Source organism: Solanum tuberosum, unplaced genomic scaffold (assembly GCF_000226075.1).
Source record: "Solanum tuberosum cultivar DM 1-3 516 R44 unplaced genomic scaffold, SolTub_3.0 scf00478, whole genome shotgun sequence".
In the NCBI taxonomy this organism is placed as follows: domain Eukaryota; kingdom Viridiplantae; phylum Streptophyta; class Magnoliopsida; order Solanales; family Solanaceae; genus Solanum; species Solanum tuberosum.
This window is the reverse complement of record NW_006239405.1, coordinates 27,583-39,479: the sequence shown is the minus strand read 5'-3', so window position 1 is coordinate 39,479 and position 11,897 is coordinate 27,583.

Genomic DNA, 11,897 nt, shown 5'->3' with positions numbered 1-11,897 from the left:
CTAAAAATCAAGTAGTAAGTAAGAATAAAAAAAAGCAACCCTAAATTAATGCTCCCTTTGTCTCAGTTTATATGACTTACTTTCTTTTTAGTCAGTCCCAAAAAGAATGATACATTATTATATAAACTAATAATTTAACTTTAAAATGTCCATTTTACCCTTAATTAAATGATTTATAGCCACACAAACTTTTATCATTCAGTTTAGACCACAAGTTTTAAAAGTCTTCGTTCCTTTCTTAAACTCTGTGCCGAGTCAAAGCACCTCACATAAAATTGGACAGAGGGAGTAATATTTGTGTGCATGTATATAAATATTTAGTGCCTTTTATTATAATTTGGTGTTAGACTACTAATTTTATTGATACATTCTTGGCAATTTCCAAAAACATGTTAAAATAAAAAAGGCAATACAAACAAATGGCTAACCTTATTAACTAGAACAAGTTCTTAGTTTTATAAATAACTAGTCTTACGGCACATGTGTTGCACATGTATATCATATTATATAGTATACAATGTTGTAAAATAGAATTAATATTACTAAATTAAAGTTTTTTAGTAAACAATCATAAATTGAAAGAACATTATGCAGGTGCTTTTAAATGATTAATCGAGATTGTCATAAAGCTAATTGTTTTTTGAGACCAAAATGACCATATTTCATTGAAATATTTCAAAATACATTCAAAATTTAATTATGGGGAGACAGTGACATTTCTTTAGTAATATTATTTTTTTACGTTACTCAAATTTGTAAAAAAATTTAACCTACAAAATAGAAAAATAATATCAATATAAAAAAGGTCACCAATAGTCTTTCATCTTGAGGTTATTACTATAAATGATGGACATAATTTAAGTACAATATTTCTCTTACATATTATTACTTAAAATTTGATAGGTACATGACACTAATAACGATTATCATAAATATTGTAATATTTTATCTTTATATATAGTATATCTGATGTAATTTTACAAAAAATGTACGTCTATAGAGAATTTTAACAAAGTTATAAGTAGAACGTTTTAAAGAGTAAAAAATATAACGTCAAAAATTAGTTCTAAAGAAAATTAGGTTGTTATAGTGAAATGTTGTTATTACGAATGATGGTTAAATAGAGATTTGAGTGAATGTCAAATATTAAGCTTGACCAATTTTTTGTTATATATATACGTCACGACCCGAGCCTACACCTTGGACGTGGCCGGCACTCGAAAACTATTGCTGGTCCTAAGCGAACCCTCATCTTGGCTGACTACAAGCGGAAGACTAACTCAAGAATACATAAACATCAAATTGAAAGAAACATTTTAAACAGTTTACTGAATCTTAAAATTGAACTGAATATATTGAGTATGAAACATATGTTTTAAATAAAACATATGAAACTGAAAGACTCTCCTAAATTGTCTATCTATGAAGCCTCTACTATGAATAGACGAGTGTCGGGACAAGACCCACGACTACTCAAAATGTTAATAATACTAACAACTCATAAAATTGGAGTCCTCCGAAAGCAAGGAGGTCTTACTCAAAAGCAGACGAGCGGATGAAGTGATCTCAACAGACTCTTGTTGAGGATCCTAATAACCTATATATGCCTCATTAAAAGATGTAGGTCGAATGACATCAGTACATTAAATGTACGAGTATGTAATATAACTAAATAACAAATAACTGAAAGAAATGACTGCAATAGATAACAATATGCTCCAGCTGAATGTAAAGAAATAAAAGAGTTAGATCATTTAAAGCTTTACAAAATACTTTCTCATCTCTTAACTCAACATAATAAGTTATATATAAAAATACACTTTGACAATATCGGGAGATTCTCTAACCTACAACCATCACTATGAGCTACGTGATGATACATCATCTCTTCCACGTTGCCAGAACTTTCCTATACCTTGTCGGGGTATAGAACATCCTCAACTAACTGGATCTACCAAGCAATAAGGATTCATCTAAAAAGTATGATCCTTTGCCCATGTTGGCATACATGGTTTATGGGGGGCTGTGAGTTATCTAAACTCTCCCCCATATCAGTGCTCAATACTACTCCCAATAATATATATACTCATTCTCAATGTTTTTAAAAATATACTCTTCCTCTGGTTTGGGATAATTGCTCAAACTACCCTCTTAAAAGAGGTAACTGCTCTTGAAATATCTTTTGAACTCATAACTCATTTAGAAATCTCAATTTCACTTTTATCACTGTAAAAATTGATACCTCTAGAAATACATAGTCCCCTTATACTCTTACTCAATTTATACTTGAAAACTATTTCCCAAAAACATATCAAAATCATATTTTAATGTGATCATTGATGACTCGGGAAGTCATATTGCATAAACATTGATTGTATATCTAGACACCATTCTGCTCATACATTGATGGCATGCTCAATTTTCATAATAAACATGTTTTAGAAAGTCATTTCTTAAAACTCATCTTTAATTCCTCAAAAACTCTGTTTAAAACTCAATTGTTGGCTTTTTAAGAAAGCTTCTCAAGATTTATAAATCAACTCATAGGTTTCATGTGGAATTATGGACATGAACGACTGAAGTTAGGGATCTTAATTGCAATATGGAAATTCAGTACTCAAAACTCAACAACACTACTCATCTAAAAAATACTCAATTCATAGGGTTCATGTTGAAATATCGACATGAACGTATCAACTCAAGAATCTTTATGCGTAACATATAAAAATTTAATAATTAGAAATAGAATTTCAAAAAGAATCTAAAACTCAAGAACTCAAAATCAACTCATCTCAAGAATACTCAAATCTAGGGGTAGAATCCTAGATTAAACTTTTAATGGTTTGAAAGTAGATGTAGGGCATGGGGACGAACTAGCCCAACTCTATTAGTCTTACATACCTAGAAGAACAAGGTTCTTGAAGAATCTTGAAGAATAACCTGATTAGAAGCCTTGAAACCCTAACTTGAAGGAGAAAAATCCAGAAAACCTTTCTTGAGATTTCTTGAATTAGTTTCTTGAAATCTCTGTGGTCAAGAATTATGATTTTCATTAGTAATTCATAGTTTTATGGAGGAATTTGAGTTGGTAAGAATGGAATTTTGGAGAAAAACTTACCTTGAAGAAGAATCTTGAAAAAGATTGAAAGAATCTTGAATGGAGTCTTCTATTTTGATTTCTCCTTAGGGTTTTTCCTTAGAGTTTGAGAGAGAAGAGAATAATGAATTAAGAGATGTAAGTCTAATTGTTTTGGGTCTTTAATTAGTCAAGAAATTCGTTTAGGGTTTTCTTAGAGGTAAAAAGACAAAAATGACCCATTCTAATGTTTCCCCGTCGGATAATTCGTTACTGCCCTATATCAGGTTACTAAAATGGTCATAACTTTTTACTCAAAAATTTGATTGTTGCGAAATTGGTGGCGTTGGCTTAGAATTTTTTGGGGTGTTACAATATATATATATATATATATATATCAGTAGCATAACTTAATATTAATATAAGAACAACATCACCTATGGTGAAAAATATTTTATTTCTTTAAGTTTCTACCTTATAAATATATATATATATATATATATCAGTAGCATAACTTAATATTAATATAAGAACAACATCACCTATGGTGAAAAATATTTTATTTCTTTAAGTTTCTACCTTATATTTGCGTAATTGTAGTCTTATCCCTTTTTATTGAGCATACATGTAACACCTCAGGTTTTGAAATGAACTAAAGAGAAATTTGTACAGGTCATCCATCAGTTTTAGTTTTGGGTCAACTTCAAGGAAACATATATTTTTGCACATAAATAGTTAGGTGACCCATGACTTAGCAAATTGAAAGTCTTTGAGTCCTCTTTCCAACACCATGAAGTTTGCATAATTTTGAGCTCATAGTAAGAAGTTAAGCCCGTTTGAATGAAGCTTCTCTAATTAAGGCATCTCTTTTGTTTTCAGAAGGATATTTTGGTCTATTCCTTTTCCTACTTAGCCTAGCACGTTTTTCTTCACCCAAATAAGGGTCTAACCAGTTTTATATCACTTTTTCATGGTCCCAAACAAATCAAGAAATTAGAATGAGATTCCAAGAAGAAAAAAGGTAGGTTTCAAGCGTTCTTCAAGAATATGGTTATTTTCGCCAAGTACATTATTCTTTCCAGGTATGTAACGTTTCTCATAGTGTTGGACTTTTTTATCAAGAAATCGTTATATCTAAAGGATTCATTCGTAGTTCTTGATTTATTGTTCAAATCATTAACAATGGAGGCTCTGACTCTTTTGTGTTGTGAATCTTTGGTAAATCTTATGTTTTCAAAGAGATTGTATGAAAGTTCTCATGTAATCATATTGGTTCGAGAATAAAGTGGACTTGAGGAGAAGTTTCTCAATTCTAAACTAGTTTGAATTTTGAATTTTACAAAAAAAAAATCATCGAGTTGCTAGGGAGGGGCCTGGGGTTGCGCGCCAAGATAGCCCCAACCTAACTTCAGTAGTTTAGGCCCTAACGCGATGCACCAGCAGTACGCCATGGCATAACTTCTAATGTTTAGGCCCAAGTGTGACGCGCCAACAGTACGTCAAGCCTTGACTTCTGAAGTTTATTCCCTGGTACAACGGGTCAGCAGTACGCCAAGGCCTAACTTTAGTAGTTCAGGGCCTGACACCCTGTGCCAGCAGTACGCCAATGTTTGTTGGGCTGATTCCTTTCTTTGTTTCATCTGGCGTATGTTCTTATAAGTTGTGCTCATATTTCCGTCCTCGGTACTAGCTCTTATAAGGTCTATTCACCTTCTAAAGTCCCTACATATCCTAATCACGTGTCTAAGTGTGCATTCAAAACTAAAGTGAGTTTACATGAAAAGTTTAAGGGCTTTATTTTAAGAAAAATATAAGAGTCTTCTTCCTTTCTTTGTTTCATCTGGCGTATGTTCTTATAAGTTGTGCTCATATTTCCGTCCTCGGTACTAGCTCTTATAAGGTCTATTCACCTTCTAAAGTCCCTACATATCCTAATCACGTGTCTAAGTGTGCATTCAAAACTAAAGTGAGTTTACATGAAAAGTTTAAGGGCTCTATTATAAGAAATATATAAGAGAGTTCTGTTTCTATGCATATCGAGCTTGGACTTGAAAGATAAGTCCATAAGAATACGTTCAAATGTAAGTATGAGTTATGCTTTTGAAAAGTACTTTAGTAAAGTAATAGTCCTTTTATTTACAAGTGGAGATTCAGTATTATTGATATTATTTATTATTTTAGAAGTAGTATCGAACACCGAATAGGGTTAGAGTCTTTTATAACTCGAAATTCCCATAAAACTACTTAGTCAGCGTAGGATAGGATAACATTGAGTTGTCATGCAACTCCTTAGTCCCTTTGAGGAAAGTATATTATTTTCATATTGCTTTTATTGCATATCTTATAGTAAGGTCCAAATGGTTTACACTTCATGTTCATATATTGATTCAGTCGAGTTGATTTTAGACATTTAGTTCAATTTTTTTTTTACTCAACCGTATTATATATTCATACATTTAATGTACTGATATCATTTGACCAACATCTTTTATGAAGCAGATAAAGATGTTTAGGATAATCAACACGCCTTTCGTTGAGATCACCTTACACTCGTAGATAATATTCGGTGAAGACTGAAGACTCGGGAGACTCCATTTTAAATGACATTTTAGTAATATTTGAGGTGTGATGGTCTTGTCCCGACATCTATCTTGAACTATTAGAGGCTTCATAGACAGGCATAATTAGATGTTTGCATTCTTTCTCAGAATGTTTGTCTAACTTATGACTTATGTCAATTATTTCAAGACAATGATTTCAAACTTTTCTAAATGCTCATCAATTTAAGCTTCTGCGTATTACGTAGAGTCATGTGAGTCATAGTAAGCCAGGCCAAGGGTTCGCTTGGGGTCAGAAATGGTTCTTGAGTGCCGGTCACGTCTAGGGTGTAAGCTCGTGTGGTGACAAACTTGGTATCAGAGCACAATATTCAAGAGTCCTAGGGTATCTATGAAGCCGTGCATGTAGAGTCCTTCTTATCAGTGTGAAGCGCGCCACATCTATAGTTAGGAGGCTACAACATTTAGGAAATATTTCACATTATTTTTACTTCTTTTCGTGGGATAGAGTTTAACTCTATGAAAGTTATTTCTAATTCGTGCTTATGTGTATCTTTTCAGATCATTTCTCCATGAAGAGTTGTTTGAGGACGTCCTACTAGAAGGAATGTGAATCCTCAAGGTCAAGAACATCCTAATGCACCAGAAGTGCAACTCCCTCAGGGAGATGTCACCAATGCTAAATTCAGGAATGCAATTCAGATGTTGACTCAAGTTGTGACAACACAGGTTGGTCTCCAAGGAGCCGTACATCATAATTGGAATGATGCATGCAAAGTTCGAGAATTTCTAAGAATGAGTCTCCCGGAGTTCACTGGGTCGAAGCTCAATAAGGATCCAAAAAACTTTGTGGATGAACTTCAGAAGGTGTTTGAGGTCATGCATGTTGATAATGTTGAGCGTGTAGAGATGGCTGGATACCATCTAAAGGGTATTGCCAGGATATAGTATGATTAGTGGAAGAATAAAAAGGCATAGGGTCCCCACTTTTGTGTTAGGTTATGTTTGAAGATGCTTTCTTGGGGTTCTCCGTTCCCCAAGAGATAAGGGAAGAAAAAGTAAGAGAGTTGCTTAATCTGAAGCAGGAGTCTATAGGTATACAAGAGTACAACCTCAAGTTCACTGAACTATCCCGCTATGCCCCAAAGATGGTGGTTGAGATGAGGAGAATGATGAGTTTATTTGTGTCTGGACAATCTTATTTATTGAGTAAGAAAGGTAAGGCTGCTACGTTGATAGGAGAAATGAACATAGCTAGGTTTATATTTATATGCAGCAGGTTGAGAAAGAAAAGTTGAAGGACAGGGAGAAGTTCTGTAGTAAGATGGATAAGACAAAAAGTCATGAGTCTGACTAGTAGAAAATCAGGAATGTACATCTATCATCCTTACAGTAGAGGTCATCTAGACCTTCTACATCGTCAGCTAGTGCACCTAAACCAAGGAGAAAAAATGATTACAGAAACCTAAACTCCCAGAATTTCAGAGCTCAGGATTCTTAGTCATAGTGCAGTGAGGCACAAGGGTTCAGTTGTAACCCACTCTGTGGTAAGTATGGTAAGCTTCATCCTGGATAATGTCGTGTTGGTACTGATGGTTGCTACAAGTGTGGAGAGACGGGTCAGTTTTCTAGGGAATTCCCTAAGAACAGGAAGGGTAATGGGGAAATAAAGCCCAATCTTCTTCAGTAGCTCTAGGAAATAAAAATACCTAGAGAGGAGCTCCTTTACGAGCAGGCGGGGGTACGAATCGTTAGTATGCTATATCTAGTCGCTAGGATCAGGAGAACTCACCAGATGTTGTCATGGGTATGCTTAAAGTCTTTACTTTTGATGTTTATGCCTTGCTTGATCCCATTGCGAGTTTGTCTTTTGTGACTCCCTATTGATCCATGAAGTTTCACATTTCTCCTGAACAACTTCTTGAGCCTTTCAGTGTTTCCACCCCTGTTGGTGTTCTATTCTTGCAAAATGAGTCTATCGTGGATGTACCATCTTCGTCAATGATAAGGAAATCACGGCTGACTTAGTTGAGCTAGATATGGTGGACTTTGATGTTACTCTAGATATGGACCGACTTCATGCTTGTTATGTCTCAATTGAATGTACAACTCGAGTAGTCAAGTTTCAGTTTCCTAATGAGCCAGTTTTAGAATAGAGGAGTAGTTTAGTAGTGCCTAAGGGTTGTTTCATTTCATACCTTAAGCCCAAAAAATTAGTGTCTAAGGGGTGCATCTATCACTTAGTCCAACTAAATGACTCTAGTGTTTAGACACCGTCTATTCAGTTAGTTCCAATTGTGAGTGAGTTTTCCAAAGATCTTTCTAGATGATCTTTCTAGAGTCCCTCCTAAGAGAGAAATATACTTTAGCGTAGATATTCTTCATGATACTCAACCTATCTCTATTCCTCCATATAGAATGGCTCTAGTTGAGTTAAAAATATTTAAAAGAGCAGTTGGGAGATCTTCTCGATTAGGGTTTCATCCGACCAAGTATCTCACATTGGGGAGCTCCAGTCTTATTTGTGAGGAAGAAATATGGTCCCCTTTGGATGTGCATTAATTACCGCCAATTGAACAAGGTCACCATAAATAATAAGTATTCCCATCAAAGAATTGATGAACTTTTCGACCAACTTCAAGGTGCCACTTGCTTCTGTAAGATAGACCTTAGATCTGGCTATCATCAGTTGAAAGTAAATGAAAGTGACACACCAAAGATAGTATTCGAGACCTGTTATGGTCATTATGAGTTCCTTGTGATGTCATTTGGCTTGACCAATGCTCAAGTTCATGAATCTTACAAACATAGTATTTAAGTTGTATCTGAATATGTTTGTTATCATATTTATTGATGACATAGTGATTTATTCGAGGAATGAGGAAAATCATTTTAATCATGTCAGAATAGTCCTCAAGACTCTCAAAGATCAAGAATTATATGCCAAATTTTGTAAGTGTGAGTTTTGGCTTGAGTATGTGGCTTTCTTAGGCCACATTGTATCGGCCGAAGGGATTCAAGTTGACACTCAAAAGATTAAAGCAGTGTAGAACTGGCCCAGACCCACATCTCCAATTAATATAAGGAGTTTCTTAGGGTAGGATGGTTACTATAGAAGGTTCATCTAGGGATTTTCATTTTAGTTCATCTCCTGACCAAGTTGACTCAAAAAACAACTAAGTTTCAATGGTCTGAAGCTTGTGAGAAGAATGTTCAGGAATTGAAAACTCGGTTAACCACTTCTCCAATATTGACCCTACTAGAAAGTACGAAGGGTTTTGTTGTCTATTACAATGCATCCAGGGTTGGACTTGGTTGTGTCTTGATGCAGCATGGTAAGGTTATAGCCTATCCCTCCAGACAACTTAAGATTCACAAGAGGAACTACCTGAATCATGATCGTGAGTTAGCAGCATTAGTTTTTTCTCTCAAAATATGGCGTCACTATCTCTATGGTGTTCACGAGGATGTGTTCACCAACCACAAGAGTCTCTAGTATGTTTTCAATCAGAATGAGCTTAATCTCAAACAAAGGAGATGATTAGAGTTTCTCAAGGATTACGACATGAGTATCTTATATCACCCAAGTAAGGCTATTGTTGTTGTTGATGCTTTGAGAAAGTTTTCTATGGGAAGTATTGCTCATGTTGAAGAAGGCAAGAAAGAAATGGGTAAAGAAGTTCACATACTTTCACATTTGGTAGTCTGTTTGTTAAATTCCAGTGATAGTGGGGTTGTGGTGATAAATGGGGCTAAATCATCATTAGTGTCTGAAGTGAAGGAGAAAAAAGACAATGATCCTCTCTTACTTGAACTAAAAGCAAAGGTTCATAAGAAAAAGGTAATGGCTTTCGAACAAGGGGGAGATGGTGTGTTGAGATATCAAGGTAGAACGTGTGTACCAAAGATAGAATAGCTACAAGAAAGGATCATGGAAGAAGCCCATAGTTCTAGATATTCTATCCATCCTGGTTCTACAAAGATGTACCATGACTTGAGAGAAGTCTACTGGTGGAATTGCATGAAGAGGTGTATTGCAGATTTCGTTGCTAAGTACCCGAATTTCCAACAAGTCAAGGTAGAGCACCAAAGTCCAAATGATGTGGCTCGAACATAGACCTTCTATAATGGAAGTGGGAAATTATAAATATGGACTATATTACTGTCTTGTCGGGTTCTCACATGCAACATGATTTGATTTGGGTGATTGTACATCGAATACCTTTCGTCTGAATGTTTTCCCTTAACTGATTCTGAAATCCCCGCATATAAAGTCAAATAAGAGCTTCCACACAAATATGCTAATTATTGTAGGAATGGCTTTATCCCAGACAAATTGAGTCAAAGTTTGAATGCCCGTTCGATTTCTTATCGATTCCCAACCAACTTTGACTAAATCAGCCCATATCTTGCCGATAAAGACCACAAATTCAGTAGAAGATTATGCTCGATTGTACATCCAAGAGATAGTCCGACTTCGTGGAATTCTTGTGTCTATCATTTCAGATAGGGGTACACAATTCACTGCTATGTTTTGGATGTCCTCTTAGAATGGTTTGGGTTCGAAGGTGAACCTTAATACTGCTTTACATCCTTAGATGGATGGCCAAGTAGAGCGCACAATTAAGACTTTAGAGGATATGTTGAGGTCATGTGTCATGGATTTCTAAGGTAATTGGGATTACCAATTGCCTATCATAGAGTTTGCATAGAATAATAGTTAACACTCCAGTAACCAGATGGCTCCTTGTGAGGCTCTATATGGGAGAAGATTTAGATCTCTTATTGGTTGGTTAGAGGTTGCTGAAGATGAGTTGATCGGGCCAAACTTGGTTCATCAAGTTGTGGAGAAAGTGAAGATTCTTCACGAAAGGCTGAAAACAATGCAAAGAGATCAGAAATCTTATACAATTATTAGAAGAAGAGACTTAGAATTTGAGGTTAATGATTGGGTCTGTTTGAAGGTTTCACCGATTAAGGGTTTAATGAAATTTGTGAAGAAACGAAAACTGAATCCCTGATACATTGGTCCTTACATGATATCCAAAAGAGTTGGTGTCACGACCCGATTTCTAGAGTCATGATGGCACTTACTATGCCCTACCAGTAGGTAAGCCAACCCGTAACCCAGAACATCAAGCAATGAGTGAAAGGGCAGAAACTAGCGAAAACAATAATCTAAACAAGGACAACAAGATGGAAGCAAACCAAAATAAATATATATAGAAATCCCTCCCAGAACCTCGAAGTCACTAGTACAGAGCTATCTAATAAAGAGTACAAGTCCCTAAAGTGTACCACAACAAAGATTGTCTCAATGGCAACAAGACTAGCTAAAACAAAAGAAGGAGACAAGACAAACCCAAAACGCCGAGTGCTCGCCATCGTCTCCGAATCACAGCTACAAAAGAAGGCTGGAACTAATCACCGCTGGTAACTGGTACTCGGACCTGCATCAATACCAACTTGTCATGACCCGATTTCTCGAGTCATGATGGCACCTACTATGCCCTACCAGTAGGTAAGCCAACCCGTAACCCAAAACATGCAAGGAAAAATCACATTTTAATCAACTTAAAAGAAAACATGCAGCAGTCTAAACTCGAAAGTTATGAGAATCAAAAGGTACCCAACACTCCTTAAACACTCTACGACAAAGCCACGACAATTCCCAACATGTGGGACTTTGAATCACCCAAAACCGAGCTGAAATGAGTGAGATATGACCAAAACAAGGATGCCATAAACAAAAGTTCCAAAAAGGGCCTAACAGTCAGGTTTATAACCAAAAGTTACCTCGAACGATGCGCACCGGACAACTTTTGAACACTCTACAGTGAAGCCACCAAAAATACGAAGCTCCCGCACTTCGAATCGCCTAATTCGGTTGAGAGATGAGATATTTATGAGTGTTTTAAGTTTGGAAAGGGTTGCTTCTATTTTCTGCATTTATAGCAGATTTTTCTGCAATATCTTTCCAAAACATAAAAGCTTCGACGGGGTGCTTCGAACTCGTTCGGAACCCCGTGCACGCAAACGATATATACAACCATACCAGATTTGATATTTCGGACTCAGTGGCGTAGTCAAAATTTCCATAAGAGGTCATCTTGACAAAAAGTGGGTCCCACAATCAAATCCCATTTTAAGTCAAAAACAACAAAAGGGGACGGAAAAATATCGAAAATCTCGGGACACAAAAGAAGGATCAATCTAGACCAAACTCGACATTCCGTAGTTAACCGCATTGACGGAATTCTCAT